Below are 23725 nucleotides of genomic sequence, written 5' to 3' on the forward strand. Positions count from 1 at the left end.
GGTGTAAAGGCATATCTCATGTCCAGGACAACTTCACTTTACCGAGCCACGTGTAAATATATCACATTAATGGAGAAAATGAGCCATTTTGTTTTGAACTCAAAATGATTATAATACTTTCTTTTGGCTCTATCCAGACTTCATGTATTTTGATCTACATTGGAATATTCTATAGTATGATCTGCTTTTGTTTCCAGATTTATTTTTTTGATTTTATATGAATGTGTATATATGTTGTAATTTTAGTTGGATTATAAGAGAGAGCTTAACTTCAAGCACATTGTTAAGTAAATTTATTGTTGCTTACAGGTCTTCTTTTTGTTGTAATTTGCATCTTCCTGGTGCAGTCCTGAATGCTTGCAGGAAGGATGTGGCTTTTGTTTCTCTTTAATAATATTCTCAAGCTTACCACACATTGTCACCCAGAATGTTTGACAAATTAGGACCTAAGGGGTGACTATTCTTATTAGCACATATAAAACTCCTGCACTAAAATGGTTTTGCCTAATTGCTGCCACTCCCTGTGCATCGATTGCTACCATGACTGGTATTTATAACCTTATCAAATTCATCCTTCCATTCCCAATTTAGCCCACTGTTGATTTGTGATAACGGAGAGAAGCCTTAATTTTTAACAGTTACAAATTCCATTTCTTTTCTACATGTTATAGGAGCACAAGGTCATAATCTTGCCCATTTTGCCGGGGAAGTTTGAAGAGGGTGAAATCAGGGGACTTGTGGGTTCTGACATGCAGTAGCGATGGGTTGAGAATGCATAAGATGTTGAGGCTATATGTGTTGTGATTTCTCACATTACAAATAGAAGCTTATTGGCGTTGGCAAAAGACACAGACACACACGCTAGTTAACTTCTTGTTGAATAGGTAATGACCAAATGACACTCATGAACTACTTTTCCTTCTTACTATTTATTTTTCCTTGAAGTGACTCTTTGCTCTCTAATATTGCAAGTAACCATGGTTTAGCACAGTACAAGCAACAGCCAGCTTGTGAAAATATGAAACTGTTTCGGCATGTACTAGTTCTCATATTTTTGAGTGCCTTGCACGAATCAAAAAAGATCATAGTTATTAGTTATACTTGTAATCACAAGAAAATTGACAAATGAAGCAAGTAATTATAGATAAGCATCATAAAAGCTAATATTTTACATTTTCCCTTTTTGGACGAGCTCATGTGTAACGGAGAAAAGTTTTGATTTCTTTTGATCATGATTCATTATATTCTCCAATACAAGTTTCAAGTCCATTTCCTACTAATGATTTTTGTGCAACCACAGCCACTTGATTCTGTATTAAGGGAGGTCAAATATATTAGTTTGGTACTTATATATCTTGATCCTTTTTCTTTGACATCCCTCATCTGGCTTGCTTGAGGTGTGTCAATATTTTATTTGGATGTTTTGTCTTACTGTTCTTCTTATTTGAACATCGCACTGCCATCATGAATCTAGGTTGGTTTAATAAGAGCTGCCCTGTGTGATTTCGTAAATCTGTACTCAAAGACATTTGTTTTACTATACAACCATGTATTGTTTTTAGTTCTATGACATAATCTAAGATTGGTTCTTGATTTGCCTGAACGGTGGGAGTTCTGTATTGCTGGTCCTTAACAGTTTGCTTAGCAATATGGATAAATTAAAATAACTTGCATCAAAATGTATTTTTGTTGGAGTTTATTTCATTGCTCTTATGATTCTTTTTCATGCAACTTGATGCAAAGATCTATTCTGGTGTTTATTAGTGATTTTTGTAACTTGTATTTTGTTGAAATTTCTATGTATAATGCCAATAATCAAACATGCTTCCAGAGTTGGAGGAAAGAAAATCCTAGCTATTACCATATCTTCATTTTATTTATTTATTGACACTGTATGTGTAGCCTCTTTCTAGAGTTAGCCTTATAAACTAAAGTTTTCTTTCATGTTGTGTGTCATTCAGGGTGGATCCACAAAATATCATCTAAGTTCCAGATGGTTGCAAGGTTTTAAGAGTGATCGGGATTGTCGTGATCTTGTGAGTGACTTAAGCCTTTTATTTAGTAGTCTAAAGCCTCCACATGTGTCATATTTTCCAAATTCAACTGAGTATCCTCTAACCATAAATTTATTTCTTTGTTGATTTTGACATGTAGAAAAAACCATTAGACAGAAATAATATGCTTTGTTTAATCTCTTTTTGTGACAGTTATAACTAATAATCTTAATGCCTTGTGCAAGTTTTGTTTAGTGTTCTGGATATCACAGGATATTGGCACAACAATTTGTATTTGTATTTTTGGGTTTGCCGAAAGAGAAATGTACCATGTGTAATATGATAAATCTGAAAAATTTTCCAGTTCAGAGTTCTCAACATGTTTTATGTTCATTTCCATTTTATAGATATTTTTGTGCTAATATTTTATCAATGATTGTATCATGCAAGGGCATCATATCAAAGCTTCTATGATGCTTATCTATAATTTGGTGAAATTTGGTGAAACAAAGGGAAACAAATAATACTTTTGTGTACACATGAGATTATCATGCAAGGGCATCATAATATTTTTGTGCTAACATTTTCCCTTTGTTGGGTCTTTTGAAAGGAAGCTTCAGCTTTTAAAAAGAGGAAGCTGCCTGCATATTTTTTTTTATTTTTTAAATCAAAGATTATTTATTTCACCAAATTTGTGGAGTGGCTTTTGAGATTAACATTTCTTGGTCTTCTATGTGTCTTGGTTCTTTCTGTCATGTTGCTTGCACTTTTTTGGATTCTACAGATCCTGATTTTCAAAATGTGGTTCATAAGCCACGCAAGCCCTTTAATTGGCTGGTTGTGTAATCACTTTTGTTGGTGCTGTAGATTCAATTGGTTGAGGTGAATATTTTTTTATGTTGAATTTGTATATATGGATATGGAAGCTCATTTCCACTACTAGTAGTTTTAGAGAGAGGCATTTGGGTTCTTTTTTTTATGGGACTCACTGTAAAGTTCTCCTAGACAGTGGAATGCATGGTTAACCATAATTTAAATCTGCTAATATATAGGAAATTGGAATGCTTTACCATGACTCTTGTGTTCATTTATGTCTATAGCTGTTTTAGATGCTTAGTGTTCTCCAATACCCAGCTCAAATTTGTGAGTAATTCTAAATTGTTTCAATTAGCCAAGGAAAGTAGGGAAACGGACCCAATATTTGCTTAACTGTCAAAGAAACCAAATAGAGAATTTTTTGAGCCGGCACTATAGAAAAGGAAAGTTTGGGCCTTTTATATATATATTGATGTCTACCCTGAATGTTTTATTGTTATTGCTTAGACTATTTTCTGATCATTATTTTTTATTGGTTGTGTAGCATTAGATATCATCCGTATTTCAAAGCTCTGAATTTTAAGCTCGATATCTTTTGGATCATTGTTCAATAGCTATAAAGTAGTCTCAAGGTATACAAAAAGGATGGATTTGCTAAACGACTCATCTGATTCCCAGCATCAGTGAGTTTCTATACTTTCCCCTGTAGATGTGAATCTATAATTTTGAGAAATATTGGATGAAATCGTGAAAGCATATGCTTAGGATTGTTAATTTATTGGTACGACCATAGTTTGAGCCTAGTACCAGTTTGAGTTCCAATAAAATTTAACAATTTGTTTTTAGCTTACATATTATAGTATCACCCTTGAGATTTCAGAGCTAAAAGCATTGCATATATCGAGCAAATTCACACTGATGTCCAAGAAAAACCATTAGGAAAACCATAAGACAAAGCATCAATTTCCTACACTTATTTGAACACCTGATTAACTAATTTATGCACATGGGCTAAGTAACTAACTGATTGCAAGCTTGGCTCATCTCAATAAAATTCAAGCCCATACACTTCAATCAGCAACACCCCAATGAATGTGTGCAAGTAACATTGTTGGATGGGCTTTGATAAGACTGCATAACCAACAACATAGCCACAGATACAAAGCACATAATAACAAACTACTTATCAAATAACTAGTAAATTAAAAATATATGCTTTAAATACTGGGTCACTTATTAGTTTTTCACAGACCAGCAACAATCATTGGGTACTAACAAAACTACACAAAACCCAATGATGCCACAATGAGACTAAGTGCAACACTTACACTTATTCTATATTCTTCTAGGAATCTTTTTCTCTCCCATGTGAGAGGATATATAGACCAAACCCTTGTTTATCAAAAAACCCTTTAAAAGCTGAGTGTGTCTTTTTTTATAAAGAAAATAGTTTGGGGTTTCTTAAATCTTACCCATAAAAGAATATAGCCTTGGTCCTACAAAAAATAAGTTCTGAAATCTTATATGATATATATATATATATATAGACCATCCTAATGGTTTTAAAATTTCATTTTGGTTCCTCAAAGTTCAAAGGGTCTCTAAGGTAAGATCACTCTGACCTATACTTCAGAGAGTTTTTTGTATTTTTGTTTTCCCCTATTTATTACTGAAACAAGCAAAGGATAGAAGAAAGGCTTCAGCAGCATGTATTTCATTACCATTATTATAGAGATGCAACATGAAATAGCAATCAGTGAAGTGTCCCATTTTTACATTATCGCTTCATAAACTTCGATGAAGACCTCATAGTACAATATTGAAGATGTCCAATTGTTAGTCGGAAAACAATAAAACATAAACATAGAAATATTATAAGTTTCCACATTGAAAAACAGAACTAGATATTTAACAAGATATACCATCTACAGACTCTGCCCCAGACAGTGTGGTTTGATATTTCTACAATACAAATGCAAAAGAAATTTGAAAGAATAAAATTTTCAGATATATATTCGCAAAAGCATTATACAAACTCGGTTTCAAAATGACATCAAGTTCTTAAAGAACTAACTTAATACCTGTAAATGACTTTTCACATGAAATATGGTCAATAAATTTGTTTCCATCAGTTTCAGGATAGCTTTTGGTGTTGCCTCTGTGATTATGTATAAACAAAAATCAATATATCATAGGTCTTTTTCTTTTCTTTCGTACTTATTATTTTTTTTAATCAACAAAGCTTTATCCAATTACTTACTCTCAGGACCACCAAGGCGCTCAACACACTTCACGAATTGATTGTGAAGGTCTGGAGTCCATCTAATTCGTTTTTTAAGTGTTGGAGCTGGCCTTGATGATGCACTGTGGCAAACCTGTTTGGAAATAACAAAGAAAAAATCAATAAAATTTCATGTATATATCTGTGTGTGTGTGTGTGTGTGTGTCTGAGAGAGTTGAAATTTTAGAATGGAACACAAGAGATTACTTTGAGACCATGATTTGCATATGAAGAAAGCGAAAATTGCCTCCTGACAAAGGCAGCACTGTCAACAGGAAGATGAAGGGGTGTTGTATCTAACTCATTTTTGTCATCTTCAGTACAACATCAATGTCCCTTTTCTAAAATCCCCCTTCGTGGATCAAAAACTAAGAGAAGCTTAAGATTGTGAAACCAAATAAGAAAACCCAGTACCACCATAACCAACACCACAACATCCACTTCGTCAGTACCCAATATCCCAAAACGGCAACTACCCAAAAAAAAAAAACAAAAAAAGCCCAAGATTGTTCTACCTCTCCAAGAGGGTGAAATGGGTTTCTGGAAGGAAGAGAAGACGCCGGCGTCGGACTGGGGTTGTCTTCCAAAAGATGGATCTCTCACCTGGGCTCTTCGCCGGCGTCGGACCGATGTAGGTCTTCCTTCATCAATCTCTGGTGGGCGTGGAACTCTCCAAAGGCAGGCTCAGCTAGGGTACGGTGAGGAGTGGAAAAAAGAAATTAGAGTAAAATTTTGGTATTTATTTGCTACAGTACATTCAGTTGAGCTATAGTATTTTCAGCCAAATAAATCACCCATGTTTTTTTATTTATTTGCTACAGTGTTTTCAGTTTTCAGTTTCAGCAAAAATAAGCTCAATCCAAATAGACCCATAGACTATAGCTGTAAAATTGGTTCATGAAAATGACCAAAACATGTGCACGTACACATACTAAAAGGACACTGTAGTGTCATTATCCAAGAACAAAGAAGATGAATTTGTCCACTATACTTTGAAAGGCTTCATGTGACAAAGTTGATTCTTGTTAACATGACAATATTATTACACATGCACCAATTGATCAACAATAAGGTGAGGGATATGTAGAGCGAAGCACTTATTGTTCCAAACATGGTGTTTCCCCACATAACCTGGTAAGCATCAACATGATCAATTAGTGGAATAGAGAGTTCAAAAATAAGAGTATCAATGAGATCTTCACAATTAATGGCTAACCTCAGCAGAAGCAGAACATAATCAGCTTAATATCGGTATATAAGTTGCTTGTATGCATCCCTATTCTTTGAGTAATAATCAATCTCCGCCTGCAAACAAGAGATCACATTGTTATAATTTGAATTCATTCCAATATGATTCTACAACAGCCTCTATATAACTCATTCTGCAATTAAATTCTGTGACCGGTGAGAGTATGTAACAATAATCCTAGTATAGCCATTTGAATTAGATTAGTTAATATGAAAAATAAAAAGCATTTGCATTGCTCTGTTCTTGGCAGTGAATTTGTCAAAACTTGATATCTTGAAGTCAAGTGAGCTAGTTATTTTGCAATCAAGAACAGTGCACAGAAATATTTAGACTTATATACAACAGTCAATATGTTACTAGACATCTGATAAAATTGGAAAAATTCAGATAAGTTACTTAGAACAAGTCGGTATCAGGTAATTAATTAAATGAATGTTTTATGCTAAGCTCTTATTAAGCCACATCAATGTAGCATTTCAGTCCAGTTCAATCTATTTAGGTCCATTTCATTCCATGGCGGTCCATTTAGTTCACTTCAATTCATTTGGTCCACTTCTGACCATTTTCTTCTCAGCGGATGAACCATTTATAAGGAGCACTAAAAATAAATTTCAACTACACATTACATTATTTACATAATATCTCGTCTTATATAGTAATTAAATGCAAAATGCATTATGTCTTCTTGGAAAAAAATTTTAAAAATTTAAATATTTAACACACTTTCAAATAACATATAAAGATAGCTTTAGAAAATCTAATATATTGTATCAACTATACTTTGTTAGAAAATAATCACATAATTTTAACGGTTTGAGACTACTACTTATAAATCTCATCTATTATTTTCATTTTTAACAAAGAAACAAATTGTCAAATTTATTTGCGCATCGCATAGGTTTTTGCAACTAGTCTACTTTAATTCCTATGGGGGTTTCTCTCCACTTTAACAAACATACATATAGAGAGCTCAAGCAGTAACAAAGTCCGGAAGCAACAGCCAATGTATGAATGCAAGTCTTAGCTTTACATTCCTGCCAGATACAACTCATGAAAGGGCATTTGAGAGTCTCAAGTTGGGCAGTGAAACACACAGAGAAAACAATATACAGGTGCAAAAGGACATACTGACCTGACAAATCCCAGAAAATATGACATGGCAGAGCATGATGACAGGAAAAATGGTATCCATTAATATCACAAAGTTATAAAAAAATAAATAAAAAATCAATAAAAGAGGAGGAAGAGATTGCAGAAATTTTTCCATAAAGGGATGATTGAACACTTAGGGTTTTGCTGGTTTTCTAGCTACTTGACAAACACTCTTTCCCTAACTGCTTATTTATACCAGTGGAGTAGGGCCCATAGCCTCCTAGATTGAATGTTGGAACAATTTTATTGGCTGTCAGACCCAAGATTGTCAGACTCAAAATTTACGAGAGACTCGTAAATTTTGAAGTAACGAAGTGAGGTAGGGTATGTCATAATTCACTCGTCTCTTGGAGAATTAAACTTCTTGCCATCAGCCAAATATTCTCTCATCATAGATTAATAAATGGAAGAAAGATTCTGTTTTTACTTAAATAGTAGAATAAAGATAATATTGAAAGCAATAACTTAAAATATTAATCTGAGTATATTAATTTTAAATATATAATTTTATTACTCAAAATAATTTGAAAGTTTTATACCACCTCATTATCTTGATTTCTTTTAGAAAAATTATGTAAAATTCAACTTTTTTTTCCCTGTTCTTCTAATTACTTAAAATAGACAAATCTAACAACAACATAAATGTTAAACATTGGATGTTTACCCTCTCATACCACATTACCCTCTAACTAAAATGTATAATCTTATAATACAAACAGACATCGCAATGGTAGGACACGTCCATCCAATTAATATGAGACAAGTCTGATAAAAAAAGCGAGGAAGTGTGGATAAAGAAATTAATGACAAGAATCTATTGGAAAATCAGTTTGGAAAAGATGATGGAAGCAAGAGTTCAACGCAAACATGACTCTTCCATAGAATTTTCCATGCAACACAAATGAAGGGACAATCTTTCTCAAGAACCACAAAAGGGATGCTCAAAATTTTTTATATACAAGCTCACCAGTCAGAAAGCTTATTTGGCACATACCTTGCGAATTCCTTTTATGGCAACCAAAAGCTTTTCACTAAATAGATCTGTCAAGACACTATCTTTCTGGAGAGCTTCTAATGATTCAGAAAGTGATGCTGGCAATCTATGAAGTTTATCAGCAAGGCTATGTGGGTTTGTATCTGTTCCATAGAGAAATGGCATCATGAATATACTAATTATAACATATGTTTAACTTGCCATCTCATATCATCAAATATTACAAGATCTTACCAACAGGTTCAGGGAGAGAAAGATGCCTCCGAAGTCCATCAATGCCAGCAGCAACTATAGCAGCCAATCCTAAGTATGGATTTGCACACCCATCAAATGATTTAATTTCAAAGTTGCTGACCAAACCATCGGGAATTCCAGGTGGGCATGCAGTTCTCAATGCAGCTTCTCTGTTTTCTTTTCCCCAGCACTGGTATGCTCCACTCCATGTATTTGGTACTATTCGATCATAACTGCAGACCAGTAACAGTTAAACAGGAAACTAAGAAAATATAGTCTGTAGAAAGTAAATTTTCAAAAAATCTATCTAATATAAAGAGAGAAAAATGGTCTCTACTCTCTACAATACTCTTTCCTACCTAGGTTTTACATCTAACATAAAGTTCTATAACTGAAATATCTATATTACGCACTTCTTCCACTAGAATGCAAAAAAATTTATGACTAGAAAATTTGAAACTTCAATTCTGGTGAAGACATTGAGCCCCTAAAATGCTAAAATCCTAATGAGGCTATGGGAAACTATATAAAGAGGGAAAAAAGAAAATAAATCAAGGGAATAAAATTAGTTGATTAGGTATAAGAAAAGAAATTAATATGCTCTTAGAATGCAAAATTTTACGAGTAGAAAATTTGAAACTTCAATTCTGGTGAAGACATTGAATCCTCAAAATGCTAAATATTTACCAAGGCTTTGGTAAACTACATAATGAAGGGGGGAAAAAAAGCAAGGGGAAAAATTAAGCATTGATTAGGTATAAGAAAATAAATTAGTAAGCTCTTAAGAAATTAGTATGCTTAAGTGTTAAACACACAGACACATGTGGACTTGCACGTGCACCCACACCACGTGCAAATGCATGCGAAGGCATTTAAAACACAAAGATCCTATGACAACAAGAAGAAATTTTAAGTTATTCCATTTGTTTTGAATTGCTAGTACAGTGTACTAATTAAAAATTAAAAAAGGCTCATAAATAAGAACTGCATGTAAATCAAACTTATGAACTTTGAAAACTAACATGGAAATTTGACAGGATTTATATAATTACTACTGTTAGATTAAATGATTAAATTCACTATTTTCTAATGGCTTAAGCTTTTGGAATAATTGATAATTTATAACGGTATCAAAGTAGATCCTAAGTTCAATCCATTGTCTTGACCTTAACTCTCATTTAAAAAATTTCAATTGTCGGGCCCCACTTGATAAAGGCAACTTAGGTGGCCTACTCATGAAGGGGAGTGTTAGATAAAATGATTTAATTCACTATTTTCTAATAGTTTAAGCTTTTAGGATAATCTTTATCAACTACAATGGAAGTCATTTTGTGAAACAAATAATATAGCGGCTTCAAAGAATAACAACTAAATGATAAGATTTTTCCTTCCCATCATAGCAAGTGAAAAAGATCAATTTTAAGTACAAAAGACAAGGCATTTTGACAGAGAAACTATTCATATCAAATTTATATTCTGCAACTGAAATTTCAGAAAGGAGTTTATGAAACCAACATGTTTTAAGATGTTTTAGAAATGCTCGGTTCGATAGCTATATACTCATAACACAGACTGTAATAATAAATATCCTCAAACAGAATGTTAGAAACAATAATAAGACTGATATTGAACTGTACAATATTTTATGAAAAATAAGATACCTATTTTGGACAGGTGCTGTAAATGCCATAATTGCTGGAAGATGATGTAAAACCCCTGCCATGAACTCTTCCCCAACAGTGGACATTCCATACCGAGAAGTTTCATCAGATGCCTTAAAAACATTTTCTCCATTCTGATCCAAACTAATATGCACGTGAGATCCTGAACCAATGTCATCTAAAGCATACCTAGCCATCAAGAAGAGAACTTAGTGTAGTAAACATAATTCCATACTCAATCTCATAGATACATATAGTATTCTGTGGAAAGGTGTTATATTATGGATCATTACAAAGAAAATTTTACAGACATAAAGCCATTAAACAGATTCTTCACATGTATTGAGAATTAATGGTCCGTTTGGATTGAGGGGGAGTAGAGGAGAGTAAAGTAGAGTTGACCCAAAATTAGCCTATTTTCAGCCAACTCTACGCTACTTCCCTCCACTCCCCTTCTCTCCCCTCTCAATCCAAACGGGCCATAAATGTCTTAGACTAAAAATGTTCCTCTTAACTCCTCCCATGGTTGGAGGTGGAGTCATCATTGGCTTCGCCCAAGATTTCAAAGATCAAAAAACATTTAAAATTCTCTATCTCCTTGTAAGCAAAAGAAAAAATATCAATGGCACCTACTTTGGCATGAAAGTTGCAAGTAATCCGTGTTTCCTTGCAACAGCCCTAATAACTTCACGGGTGAAAATCAAGTTGTCAGCAGCATAAGTACAAACAGTATACCCCATAGCCATCTCAAATTGACCTTTCCCAGCCTCTGCACGCAACTAAGAAAGATGCAAAAAGAGTGAACAAAGTCTTGGCTGGCACATAATAATTTAATTTAAGCACAGAGAGAGAGAGAGATGCCTTTAGATTAGCATTTTTCAGCTAACTTAAATTCTTATGTATTGCTTTTTAAAACCTCACTTCTTTTAGGTAGAACTATACTTTTGCCAACTTTCAGCAAATAAGCTTTTCAAATTTCAGTAAAATGCTAATCCAAACTCACCTTTACAACTAAAAAATTGATCATTCAGTAAAGTGTCAAGGCCATTTCTATTAAATATTAAGTGAATTGACCTGGTACAAAACCAAAACTAATGCAACACCGACACCAAAGATTATAAAAATAAAAATAACCTAGGAATCAACATCAAGCAAGAAAAAACAAAATCTGGAGATTAGCAGCTAGGGTTGCCTGGAATTAGTACCAAACTACTGAAAGAAAATCTCCAACAATAAATTTTACCATTGAAGCAAAACTTTTTTCCATAGAAGTACATAATAACTTAAAAATGTGCTTAAACAGACTACTATGACTTAATCCTAATTCTAATTGACTTGGGAACATGTAATTATTGAATTACAGAAATACCCTAAATCCAGGAAATTAAATAAAACACTAATAACCTAATTAACTAATAAGACCTAGAATAAAATCCAACATGCTGATAGTGAAAAATACAATTTACTTCTAAAATATGCTTACGTTTTCATTATCAGAGAAATAAATCATTTAAATCATTCAACTCGACCACACAGATGCATTAAACAAATATGCTTATGTTTTCATTCCTGCTACAAGCCTGCAGCCAGCTTTTATGGACAAAGGCTGAAATCTGGGCAGGTTGAGCCAGTTTGGAAGCCAAACCAGCACACTCCATGGCCAATGCAAGCCTAAAAGGCTAGCAGATGAATAGGTTACTCAGCCTACTCAAACTTGACTTCTTTGTGCTTGGTTTAAATTTTGAGTTAGGTTTTGTTAGATCAATTAGGAATAGGCTGAGATTATCATACTGTCATACAAGATTTATTTATTCTTTATGCTTCCACTGAAATGTCCATCGATCAAATACATCACTAAGGAAGGTTTAATAAACCAAAGTTCAACAGAAGATGACTTGACTACTCTAGACCAGCAACATGCAGAAAGTAATCTTAGTTCACCAATCTCCACAGAAACTTAGGTACGTAAAAGGCATTCTTCAGATGTACCAACGATAGACAAAATTGACATAAAAAAATGAAATTTAGTACCCAACTGATTGGCAATTTGACATGCATATGCGTTGCCCTGGATTTCACATAAAACTAGAGTGCCTTTGGAAATTTTCTTCCAAATTCATTCATAGGAGAGAGGATTTTAGTGTCAACAGAGCTAAAGCAAAAAGTAATGCCAAATCTTTCATCCACACCAAGTGAGGTCACTTAGAAAATTGGCATAAATATAAAGAGCACATGGACACACCGATCACAAAAACTATGTCAAATATAAGTAACTCCAACATAAAATTTCCTTCCATGAATAAGAATAAATAATGTTGAGTTTCATTTCTACCTGTTCCACTGTAATATTCAAGGAATTGAGAGCGGCAACAACTTCATGAAGTAAGGTGGAAGTAGCATCAAATGCTGATGTAGAACCGTAAGGTGCTGAGTCTATTGGCATCCATTCTTCTTTCTCTTCTCTGCACATTAAATTTAATAATAGTTTTGAAAATGCTAACAGCATAGAAAATAGCTGAAGGCCATGGTATGCCTTACCTTAGTACACTCTTCAAGAGAAAAAAACTCATTCTCAAATCCTGCATTCATTTCCTGGACACAGAATTTAAAAATTAAAATCAAACTATCTAGCCAGAAATGCACATGAATTATCGTACATACCAAGTCAAATTCATCTTTCAGAATTTTTGAAACCCTTCGCAGGGCCTCTCTTGGGCAATATTCCCATGCCTCACCAGGTTTAAGTTGCATGTCAGCCAAAACCATTTCCTCCTGAGTTTTCCTGTTGAAGAAGAGAGTGGTTTGCCGCATCCATTATGGTAGAAATAAATACAGGTTTAAATAAATAAAAAATTCTACCTGCCCAATATTATCTCTAAGAAGAAGCACTAAACTACAAACATTGCTCTCAGAACCTATATAACCCATATGAGACTCTGGATAATCAATTGTGGGTTCAGCAGTAGGTATATCTTCAGATGGCCCAATTACTGACTAAAAGTGACAGGAAAAAAATAAATAAGAAAAGGGCCAAAAACTACTTATGCAACAGAAAAAAGTAACAAATATGCATCAAAATAGTAGCACTATGGCTGAAGCCAAAATAAAAAGAAGAAGAATGAAAATAAAAGAAACAGTATTGAAGCAGATATTAGATAAGGGTCAACAAAGAAAGTAATGTTTTCCATAACCTTTAATAGAAAAAAAAAAAAAAAAAAAAAATCAAAGATGATAAATTATTAAGGATTTGTTTTTTGAGTTAAGGTTTGTTAACTAATGAATCTGTTCTGTAGTTTCTCTCAACTCCCAGCCCCTTCTATCACAAAGCAAACCACGGTTCCATAAAGAATGAAAGTTACATATGTTTACTTAAAAACTTGACCGTGCATAAAAAGTAGCAGCATAATCAGCAATGTTTTTTTTTTTTTTTTTTAATAATTTGTTACCTCATTTTTCCCTTGTACTTAAAAAAATATTGGATTGAAGCCTCATTACTTCAGGAGATTCTAAGGAAAGGCAAAGGCTAGCATAACAAGCCCTAAATAAATAGGAAATCCCAGATACCAAGCTCCTATGATTAATAACTATGTTCCCTAATTTACCAGGAAATTTGTGACCTTCAAAAGATAATTATTTGTTAACGAAACCTCAGGAGGCTGGGGAAACAAGTCCACTCCAAATTCTTGTACAGCTTATAAAGTTCCAATAGAAGGATAAAAGAATGGCAGCATGGCACATTGCTGTCCCTATTCCTTCTTTTTGGCTGTCACAAACTTCATCAAGTGCTATCATGCAGTCTAAACTATACATCTTAACTGTGTGGGGGATAATACATGTAGGGGATTTATAAATTCTAGTTTCATTCTTCAACATTTGATGGAAAGAAGAGGAATCTAGCAAACACAATTAATATATCATGACAAATGGCAATTTCAAAGTGGACAAACATACACACTGAAGTGAAATAAACCAGCAGAATGCCTCTCAAAGATATTTAGTACCATGGTATCCTGCACTTGGTCGATAAATCAGGAGTTAGCCTGATCTCACCAACTCCAGCTAGATTGGTCTCATCAGGTGGAGCATCGGCAAAAGAAGTCGCTCCCATACATGCAAATGTCAAACCAACACCATTCTTCTTAGTAACATTGTTGAAGCGCTTCCCTGGAACAACCTGAAAGAATGATAGACAACAAATTGGGAAAAAGAAAGAAGAAAAATCATAGATAGTCTTGATTGACATTATGCAAATCAAAACAGTTATATTAAAACTCCTTAACAAATGGAAGGTTTTAAACCTCAATCATTCGCCCCTGGTTCAGAGACCTGTTCTGTATTTATGTTTAAACTTCTATACATATTCTTACACTTGTTTTAAAGAATAATGATGATGACAGGCCCAAACTACATTAAAGAGGAAGAAAGTTACTTACACGACATCTGTGCTGTCCTGAACCATCAACCCAGATGATGCAAACAAGTGAGACATCATTATGAGATGCACTAGTGTTCATCTTCATAGAGTTAGGAGTTACTGTGTGCTTTGAATCAAGAGATAAATTAATCTTGTAAAACTGAATTGCATTCTGAGCAAAGATGTCTTTTGTAGCTTCAATAGCTTCAGGAATTGAGAGATCACCATCAATGCATGCATCACGTAAAACAGAAAAGACAACTTCACGTGCTTGCTTTGCACCTGTAAATATGAAAATTGGTTGGTGTAATATAGTAAGCTCATGTTCAAGAGATAGTTTGCCCTAACTGTTATAAACCTCCATAGAAACTAACATTCTGATTAAGACCAAGTAAAATAGAGACAAATATTAATATTTACAAACCTAAGTAGAAAGTTTCAGGAAATGCATAACCATCAGTGCTGAACATCACCTGAAAATTCATTTACATTTAGCATCAAATGTTATGAGTACAAACCAAAGAAAAAGAGTACAAAAAGGAAAAGCACTGCCATCGTTCCACGCATCAAGATTCTTCTTCTTCAGAAAAGGAGAATCAAGATTTTTCATCCAGAAACTTATATGTATTATAGCCAACAGTGAATTCATAAACAATTTTAAATGATGGTGACAGTCAGGTAGTTGGCAAGAAAATGGTGACATATCCTAGGTCTTTTGTATACTAAACTTCCCCATAGGTATTATATAAATTGTTTAAGGTATAACCTTCTTTATTGGAGCAAGCTCCAAAAGCTCTTTGACTGAAGATATCACCCCATGGAAACTAAGCTTTGGAACTGCCAACCCAAAGTCAAGGTACACCTGAAAATGAAAGCATTACATTATTTGCAAGGGAATTCAATACCTGTTAAAAATTGTGATTCACTTGGGACTAATTTTGACCCGGGGATAAACAGAGGCCAGATATGATGCTTCCTTTGAAAACGGGTAAGATGCATGTAAAAGTACTATACGACATTTAGAAAATCTCTTATCCTCAAGAAGTGTCCGGAGATGAAGGGGATTGGACAGCCTCATATCCAAATCTTTGTCTCCAAAACTAGTTGTACAAAAAAAAGGGAACAATTTTATATGTAGATAAAGTAACAATGTAACAACATATAGATTGCTCTAATGCTCTTTCTGATTGCTGAGTAAAGGACAAGGAAAAAAAAAAAAAAAAATCTTAGGAGCTGCTTGTTATTCATAGAATGCACCAGAATGGGGCTGCCTACCTCACATTAATTTTATTTTAGGAACACAAACATTAAGATAAATTCAAGTTCAGTGTGTTTGAGGTGCATTTTGAAATTGACTTGAACATCCTTACATGAAAAAGCCCCAACCAAACTCTAGAAAATTTAAAAGCAGTCAACTTTCTTCAGCTGTAAGCTGATTGCATATATAGAATTCCCAAACAGCCACCCATAATCCAAGTTTTATTTCTTTCTCTATATTTTCTCAGCTTTTATTCATAGCATAATGTGAAACAAATATCAGCTTGAATGTTTTACCCTGTGTATCTGCACCGGCAAGTCAAAGCATAGAGCAACCTCCAAACTACGAGTGAAAACATAGTTGATAAAGGTTTTATTCATAATGCAGGCAGGCTTTCCAGCTGGAAAAATAAATTGGTCAGTATATCATGCAGTGTATGCTGAGAAATCCCGACTTATGTGCTACACTCACCACTTAAAATTTCAGAAAGACCCTCCTCAGCATCTTTTCTAGTGGCATTAGTATTTATCTCTAATCCACTGCGGTATGCAGCAATGCTTTTTAAGCCAAAAATCTGATTAGCAACTGTAACACATATAAGGAAATCAACTAAAGCAAGCTTCATTTATAATACAATAAGGACAAGATAACAGAAAGAAATCAGTGACAAGCTGAAAGGATATGACTTCAACTTTCCCAGATAAGTTTCAGTGAAAGTATCCAATGTCCAAGCACCTCCATCTGGAAACTCCTAAAAGGAAATCAAAAACGAAAAAATAAAATACAAACTATAAATAAATTAAATTCAATGTTTAAGCACCTGTTGCTTAAAAATTAACCGGTTTATAATAGCAGAGAGTAAAGGATGCTGAATTAATAATAACAAAATAATAGTAAAAGAAAAAAGCAAACAGAAACAGCAAACAGTTGATGAATGAAGAACGTATATAACTACATGAAACTCAACTTAATATATTTGAAGATTTTATCAGAGACTTGGTCTAAAGAAATAAAAAAATATTGGGTCATTGCTAGATACTACATCAAGATTGAAATAAAGTAAATGCAGATCATCAATGTCTCATCGACATAGGCATAGAGGTATAATCTACCATGCACAAGATATAGAATATAGTAGCTAGAGAGAAAGGTATATAAAAATTATTGGGACAACTGACTGTAATGGAAAGATAGAAGTGTAACTCAAATAACATATTACAAAAGGTATAATATACAAATCGTTTCTGATTCAATCATTTTACAATGATCGAGAAAAGAAGTTGTAGAAATAACAAACAGTGAGATCACTACACAAGTAACTGTCAAAAAAGTCCTCAACTCTTTTATTGTCAAAAAGGAAAAATGTAAGCATAATATGCTGTATTCCTTTTGGGATGGAGGACATTGAGATGAAACTTATGACCAAATGAACAATGAGACAAAGTCCAATGAGTCAAAGAACAACTTTAAACCATTCATTTAATCATTCACTAAAACAGAACATCATATACATTCATTTACAATTTTTAAAATGCTCAAAATGATTGAATCAAAAGCTATATAAGTATATTACTTCATCAAGAATCTTCTCAGCCAGACGTTCAATTCTCAATATTCTACCAACGACTGGGGCCAAACATTTATGCCACTCTATGTCATGCTTCTTGACAAACTCTATCCCATCGTCAATGAGAATGGCAGAGATTTTTGCAGCTTCGAAGCATGTTGAGCTAATGGACTGTAATCCAGAGAGTCTACGGTATTCTTCAACCCCATGCAAGGATAACTCAGATCCATACAGTTCAGCTACATGCCTTAAATTTCTCTGCCAAGCACAAATCTAGTTAGAATAGAAGCTGTTTAACCAAAATATTTAGTTTTCAAGTATCATATAGTCATAACTCACAAGTAATAGCATTATATATGTGTGTGAGCGTGCATGCGGGATAGTTTATTTTTATAGGTTTATTGTGCTTAAAAATAAAAAGGGTAAAAGTACAATTGTATCTAGGGGTGTCCACGGGTCGGGCTGGGTCGGGTTTGTGCCCAACCCGGAACCGACCCGAATGATTCGGGTGGAGGAAAATGTGGCCCGAAACTGACCCGGAGAGGTGGTCGGATTTTTCGGTTCGGGTCTCATTGGTTTCGGGTCTCGTCGGGTCGGTATCGAGTTTATCACCAGGGACGAAATCTGGTCGGATCTGGCCGAAAAATGGCCAGATCCATCGAGATCTGGCCTAGATTTCGTCAGATAACGGCGAGATCTTGCCGATCTGGTCGGGAAATCGTAATAATTCGCCGGAAAGATAAAGGATTCGGTTCGGGTCGGGTGTCACGGGTTTGGAAACCAAAAACCGACAACCGACCCGCATGGGGTCGGGTTAGCTTCGTCGGAACCCGCGTCCGACCGTTGGAGTCGTCGGATCGGGTGGCAGCAGGTCGAACGCAGGCAGGTTGGCCGGGTTGAGCGGGTCTCCGGGTTTGATGGACAATCCTAATTGTATCTAGAAAAAAATGAGGTTTAAAAAAAATTAGAACATAAGCTTCTTATAAGATATACCAAACATGCTTATTATATAAATGCATTATCGCATAGTTGTGGCAATAAAAGATAATGCAGTGCTTGGCACCGCGGACATTAAACGTACCTTTGGACTAGGGATTAAAAGAAGTGATACGTCCACAACATTTTCACAACAAATTATAGGTGGTAAGTTACTATTGGTTCTAATTTGAATCCATAACTTAAATTACTTTTTTGTCCACCCATAACAACCAATAACAACCTATCACTTTGGATTTGTTGTGAAAATATCGCGGACATAGCATTTCTTTTGGACTAATAATCCCCCAAGACATGGCACATAAAACAGCCTACTTTAGAACATCCAAAGCACCTCCAAGTACTGTGCATTTATTGTTGCCAATGAATTTGATTAGCAACTCCAATTTGAACAAATTTAGCTGAATGTTTGTAAGTGCAAATCTTACAAAATACTTTCATTTCGTGTCTATTTACCAACATTTTCTTCATTCAGTTTTATAGCTTATTTGCTTATTACTTCTTTTTGAAGCCTCACTTTTTCTAATTATCCATACTTTAACCAACTCCTATCAAAAAGCAAAAAGCCAAATAATTGTACCATACCCCACCTGTTATTTACACAAACATGTGATACACAATAGGAGTACTACCACAAAACTCGTAAACCAATTTCTTTCTAAGCTTACAAACACCAGCTCTTCTATAAATGTGTAAAATACACATTTTGATCATTTTTACACATTTTGAACCAAAAAAAGGGCTGCATCAGATCATTTAAAATCGTCTAAAATCATGCAAAATTTTCAACAAGCTACAGTACCCGTGTAAATTTACACGGGCACTGTAGCCCGGTTATACTTTAAAATATTATTATCTCTACAGTAAACCTCATTTTCGCTCGTTTTTTTCTCTCTCTTGTCTCTGCTCTCACTCTCACTCTCTCAGGCGCATAGCACAGCTCTCTCTTTCTCTCATCTCATCAATTTTTCTTCCTCTAGCTTTCACCGATCGCCATCACCGCCGATGAGAACGAGGTTGAGCAAGCCGAGTCACAGGACGAGTCCGTCGCCTACAACACAAACGGAGTTCTCCGATGGGTCTGTCGCCTAGAATCTCGTGGGTTTTGATCCATTTTTGGTTGAGCTTGAGGCCGGTGGCCATCGCGAGGAGGTGGCGGTGCTGTGAGGCATCGATCTTACTCCAGCTGGAGGCCTCGATCTCGCTCCGATCTGTTGGTTGCTGGTTTTTTTTTTTTTTTCTAGTTTTTTGGTTGATTGTGGTGTGGGTCGGTGGGTTTTGATCTTGATCGGCTTGGGTTTTCTGGTTCATTGGTGGGTTTTGATGATCTTGCCGCCGATTGGGTGATGATTTGGCTTGACTGGGTTTCGGGTGGGTGGGTGATTAATGGGTTTGGGATTGAGTGGGTTTGGGCGGCGAGTGAGTTGAGAACGCCAATTGGGTCAGAGTTGTTGTGATTGTGATTGTTGTTGTGGAAGATCGGTGAATCATTGTTGTTGTGATTGTTGTTGTGTCGTTGTTGTGGAAGATCGGTGAATCAGTGGTTGGATTTTGTTGTTGTGGAAGATCGGTGAATCAGTGGCCGGATTTTGTTGAAGGGTGGCTGGCTAGGGTGGGTGTGGACGGAGAAGACGAGGTGGTGAGTTTGTGCCAGAGAGGAGAGGGAAGGAAATAATAAAAAATGTAAAAAGAATGAATATTTTATTAAATAAATATGTAGAATAGATAAACTGATGTGGGTGGTTTGTAAAAGTGGATGTGTAAAATAGAAAAAGTAGGTTTTTTCTTGTAAAATAGACAAAAAATTTACACGAGCTGATGTGGTTGCTCTAAGTAACACATATTGAAACAGAGAGAGCAAAGGACGTAATAATAATTGACGGCAATAAAAAAAAAAATTACAAACGAATTATTGCTAAAATGACCTAGTACTTGCCTATTACATGTAGTTGCCACTTGCTAGAGACAGGAGATTATCATGTTATCCTCTACTCACAACACTATTAGTTACTTATTAGTTATTACTTAAATGAGTCATGGCTATATCTTTTTGGTTTTGGTTTGTTTGATTTCCTTTGTATAGATAACTCATTAGATTGTTTGCATATATAAAATTGGAGTCAATTTTATTGATCGAAGAGAGAATAATTACACGGTACATGATCCTTGTTTATATATATATATATATATATATATATTTTTTTTTTTTTTGAGAAGGAAAATTCTTATTTTACATTGCGATACAATGTAAATTTATATTATAAACACATAAAAAATGATAAATATGGTACACACTTGCAAAAATGGGTAAATATTGTACACTTTTTGTATATATGTACAATATTTACCACTTTTTACATTACAACTTACAAGTACAATGTAAACCTGGAGAAAATTGGTATTTGCCTCTAATTTACAAACTATGTAGCAAAATGCTCATGTTTTGAAACTATTTAGCAAAATGCCCTTGTTTTTTTTTTTTAACTCGATATCCTCAAAATTGAGTTATATGTGTATTTTTAAGTGGAACTCGACATTAGTAATGTCGAGTGAAAAAGTTATTTCGATAAGTTTTGGGGTTAAAATATAATTTTGAGAAAGTTTGGGAGTCAAATTGTAATTTCAGAGAATATGATGGCATTTTCGTTATTTTGGGGAAGTCTAACGAAACCCGATGGGCTTTCTGCTTGAATGTAAATTTTGGGTTGGTTTTGCATGGCCATTTTCTTTTTTACAGTGTGATTTTCAGATTGGGCTTTTTGGTCTTTATTGGGTTTAAAGTGTTTCGGAAAAAACAGAGGTTAGAAGGGCTCTTCTGCTTGGGCCTAGACTTTAAAGGGAGTTTGGATTTTTTTTTTTTTTTTTTTTTTAATGAAAAAGCTTTGTTAATAGACTCAACGTGGAACACGAATCATGCGACTCGATTATAAATACTACAAACAAAGTCAAACCAACCGAGTTGCGAGTAAAAGTAACCTTAAACTAAAAAGCCAAAAAATAATAATAATAGTAATATACTAGAAGAGTGAGCGTGTTAGTGTTTGTTTATGATACCTTGAAGGAGAGGGAGTGAGGCGCTTAAGATAACGCGTCACCTTCAGCTTCAGAGAAACAACGGATGAAAGGAAAGGTGGAATCCAAAGCGACGATGTTGTGAGCCCGTGCGTGGCCGTCCACTAGTTCTACTTCTTCTATGGCTTCTCTTAGCTCTTTGAAATCCATTTCTCTCTCTCTCTCTCTGATTTCTAGTACTTGTTCTGACTACTTATTAGCGTGAGAGAACGGGATGAATTGATTTCTACTAAATATATAACAAGAGGCAATGCCCCTACAGTGCCACTTTTGGTTTATTGTGTTCTTTTTCTTTTTTTTTTTCCAAGAACAGTTGCTACAGTGCCACTTGAACAAAGTGGCACTGTAGCTACAGCTATAACAGCTACAGCGTTTTTTTTGTTTTGTTTATTTCAATCTTCCGTTTGTACGTTTTTTTTATTTAATATTTATAAGAATATGCATATATATTGTTATACTGACACAACAAATTTTACAATATTTTCACAATTATTAAGGTGTCAATTTTTTATAAATCAAAATAAAATAATAAAATATTAAACTATGACCAACTACAACTTGAAAATAAATGTTTTGTGAAAATGTTGTAACACTTGTTAGGTAAATGTGTAAAAACTATCGTACATTTGGTTTGTTCATTATGTACTGTTCATCACTTTTTAAAAAATTTTTTTTTTTTAGTCATCAATTTGTGCTCTTTTTTCTATATATAAAAAGAGTGAATAGGCTCATGAATAGTGTTATTAACGGTATTTTTGGTTTAGTAACTTGCCTTTTTTCACTCTTTTTTTTTTTTTCAAGTTCACCAACTTCGTTTAAGCTCTTTTTTAATTTAATTTTTTTTTTTAAAGGATCTTTATATGTTTACTTTGTACTTGTGATGTAAACTTATATTGTATACACACAAAAAGTAGCAAATATTATATACATTTAATAAGCTTATGAATAAGGATGGCAATTTATGCCCGATCCGTGGGTACCCGACTCGGCCCGACCCTAATGGGCCGGATTTTACTCGGTCCGATAAGGAATAGGGTCGGGTTTGGGTCTTAAAAAAAAAACCCGAACCGGGTCCGGGTCGGGTCCGAGTTTTTATGAAAACCCGACCCAACCTGGTTATATATATAAATACTAAAATACCCTCCTATATATATATATATATATATATATATATATATATATATATATATATATATATATTGTTATAAACCATTAAACCCTGACATTTTTCTTCTTCATTTCATTTCAGCTCACTTGCAGCCTGCCTCTCATCTGTAATACTCTCACTCACACAATCTCACTCTCTCACTCACAAATCACAATCTCACTCACTCACTCACAATCTCAATCTCACTCACTCACTCTCAATCTCACCTTCGGCCAACTACCCAAACTCTCACCGTCGGTCCAACTCTCGCCGCCATCCCAAGCTTTCGCCACCGTCCCAATCTCTGTCAGTGTCACCGTTCACCGCTGGTCTCGGTTCATTCTGTTTGGGTTCATTACAGTTTGGGACCTTTGGGATCGTTAGGGAGTTTGGGTTCCTTTTTTTTTTTTTTTTTTTTTTTGAGAATCAAGTTTGGGTTTGTGATTTATGTGTTAGGATTTGTGTTTGTGTTTGTGATTTTGAAAGTAAAAATAAAAAATTTGAAATCTTTGTGTTTGTTTTTGGGTTTTTAGTTGCTACTCTGTTCCGATTGAAGAATATGATCTTGGGTTTTTGTTTTTGGGTTTCTAATCTAGGTTAATGAACATGTTCTTGGCGTCTTGGGGGTTTTTTTTTTGGGTTTTTGATCAGACTGATCTAGATTGATGAACGTGATCTTGGGGTTTTTTTTTTTGGGATTTCTGATCTTGAACGGGGCTCGCAGGGCCCGACGGGGCGGGTTTGGGGCACAAGAAAAAAACTCGTTTATTAAACGGGGCGGGTTCGGGTTTTTGGGACAGACCCGCGGGTCGGGTTCGGGCATTAAGAAACCCGGTCCGAACCCGACCCATTGCCATTCCTACTTATGAACAATGTTATGACCAGTATTT

At 34.7% G+C, this 23725-nt stretch overlaps 1 long non-coding RNA gene and 1 pseudogene across 1 annotated transcript; one reads left to right on the forward strand and one right to left on the reverse strand.

Moving 5' to 3' along the window:
• The first annotated feature begins 314 nt into the window (after nucleotides 1-314).
• Nucleotides 315-5925, forward strand: LOC126691957 (uncharacterized). The gene is made up of 5 exons (XR_007644907.1): nucleotides 315-547; nucleotides 672-884; nucleotides 1962-2036; nucleotides 3355-3493; nucleotides 5077-5925. It is a non-coding gene; the product is annotated as an uncharacterized LOC126691957 (long non-coding RNA).
• Nucleotides 5920-21871, reverse strand: LOC126691956 (protein fluG-like; annotated as a pseudogene).
• Between the last annotated feature and the right edge of the window lie 1854 nt (nucleotides 21872-23725).

Source organism: Quercus robur, chromosome 7 (assembly GCF_932294415.1).
Source record: "Quercus robur chromosome 7, dhQueRobu3.1, whole genome shotgun sequence".
Taxonomy (NCBI): domain Eukaryota; kingdom Viridiplantae; phylum Streptophyta; class Magnoliopsida; order Fagales; family Fagaceae; genus Quercus; species Quercus robur.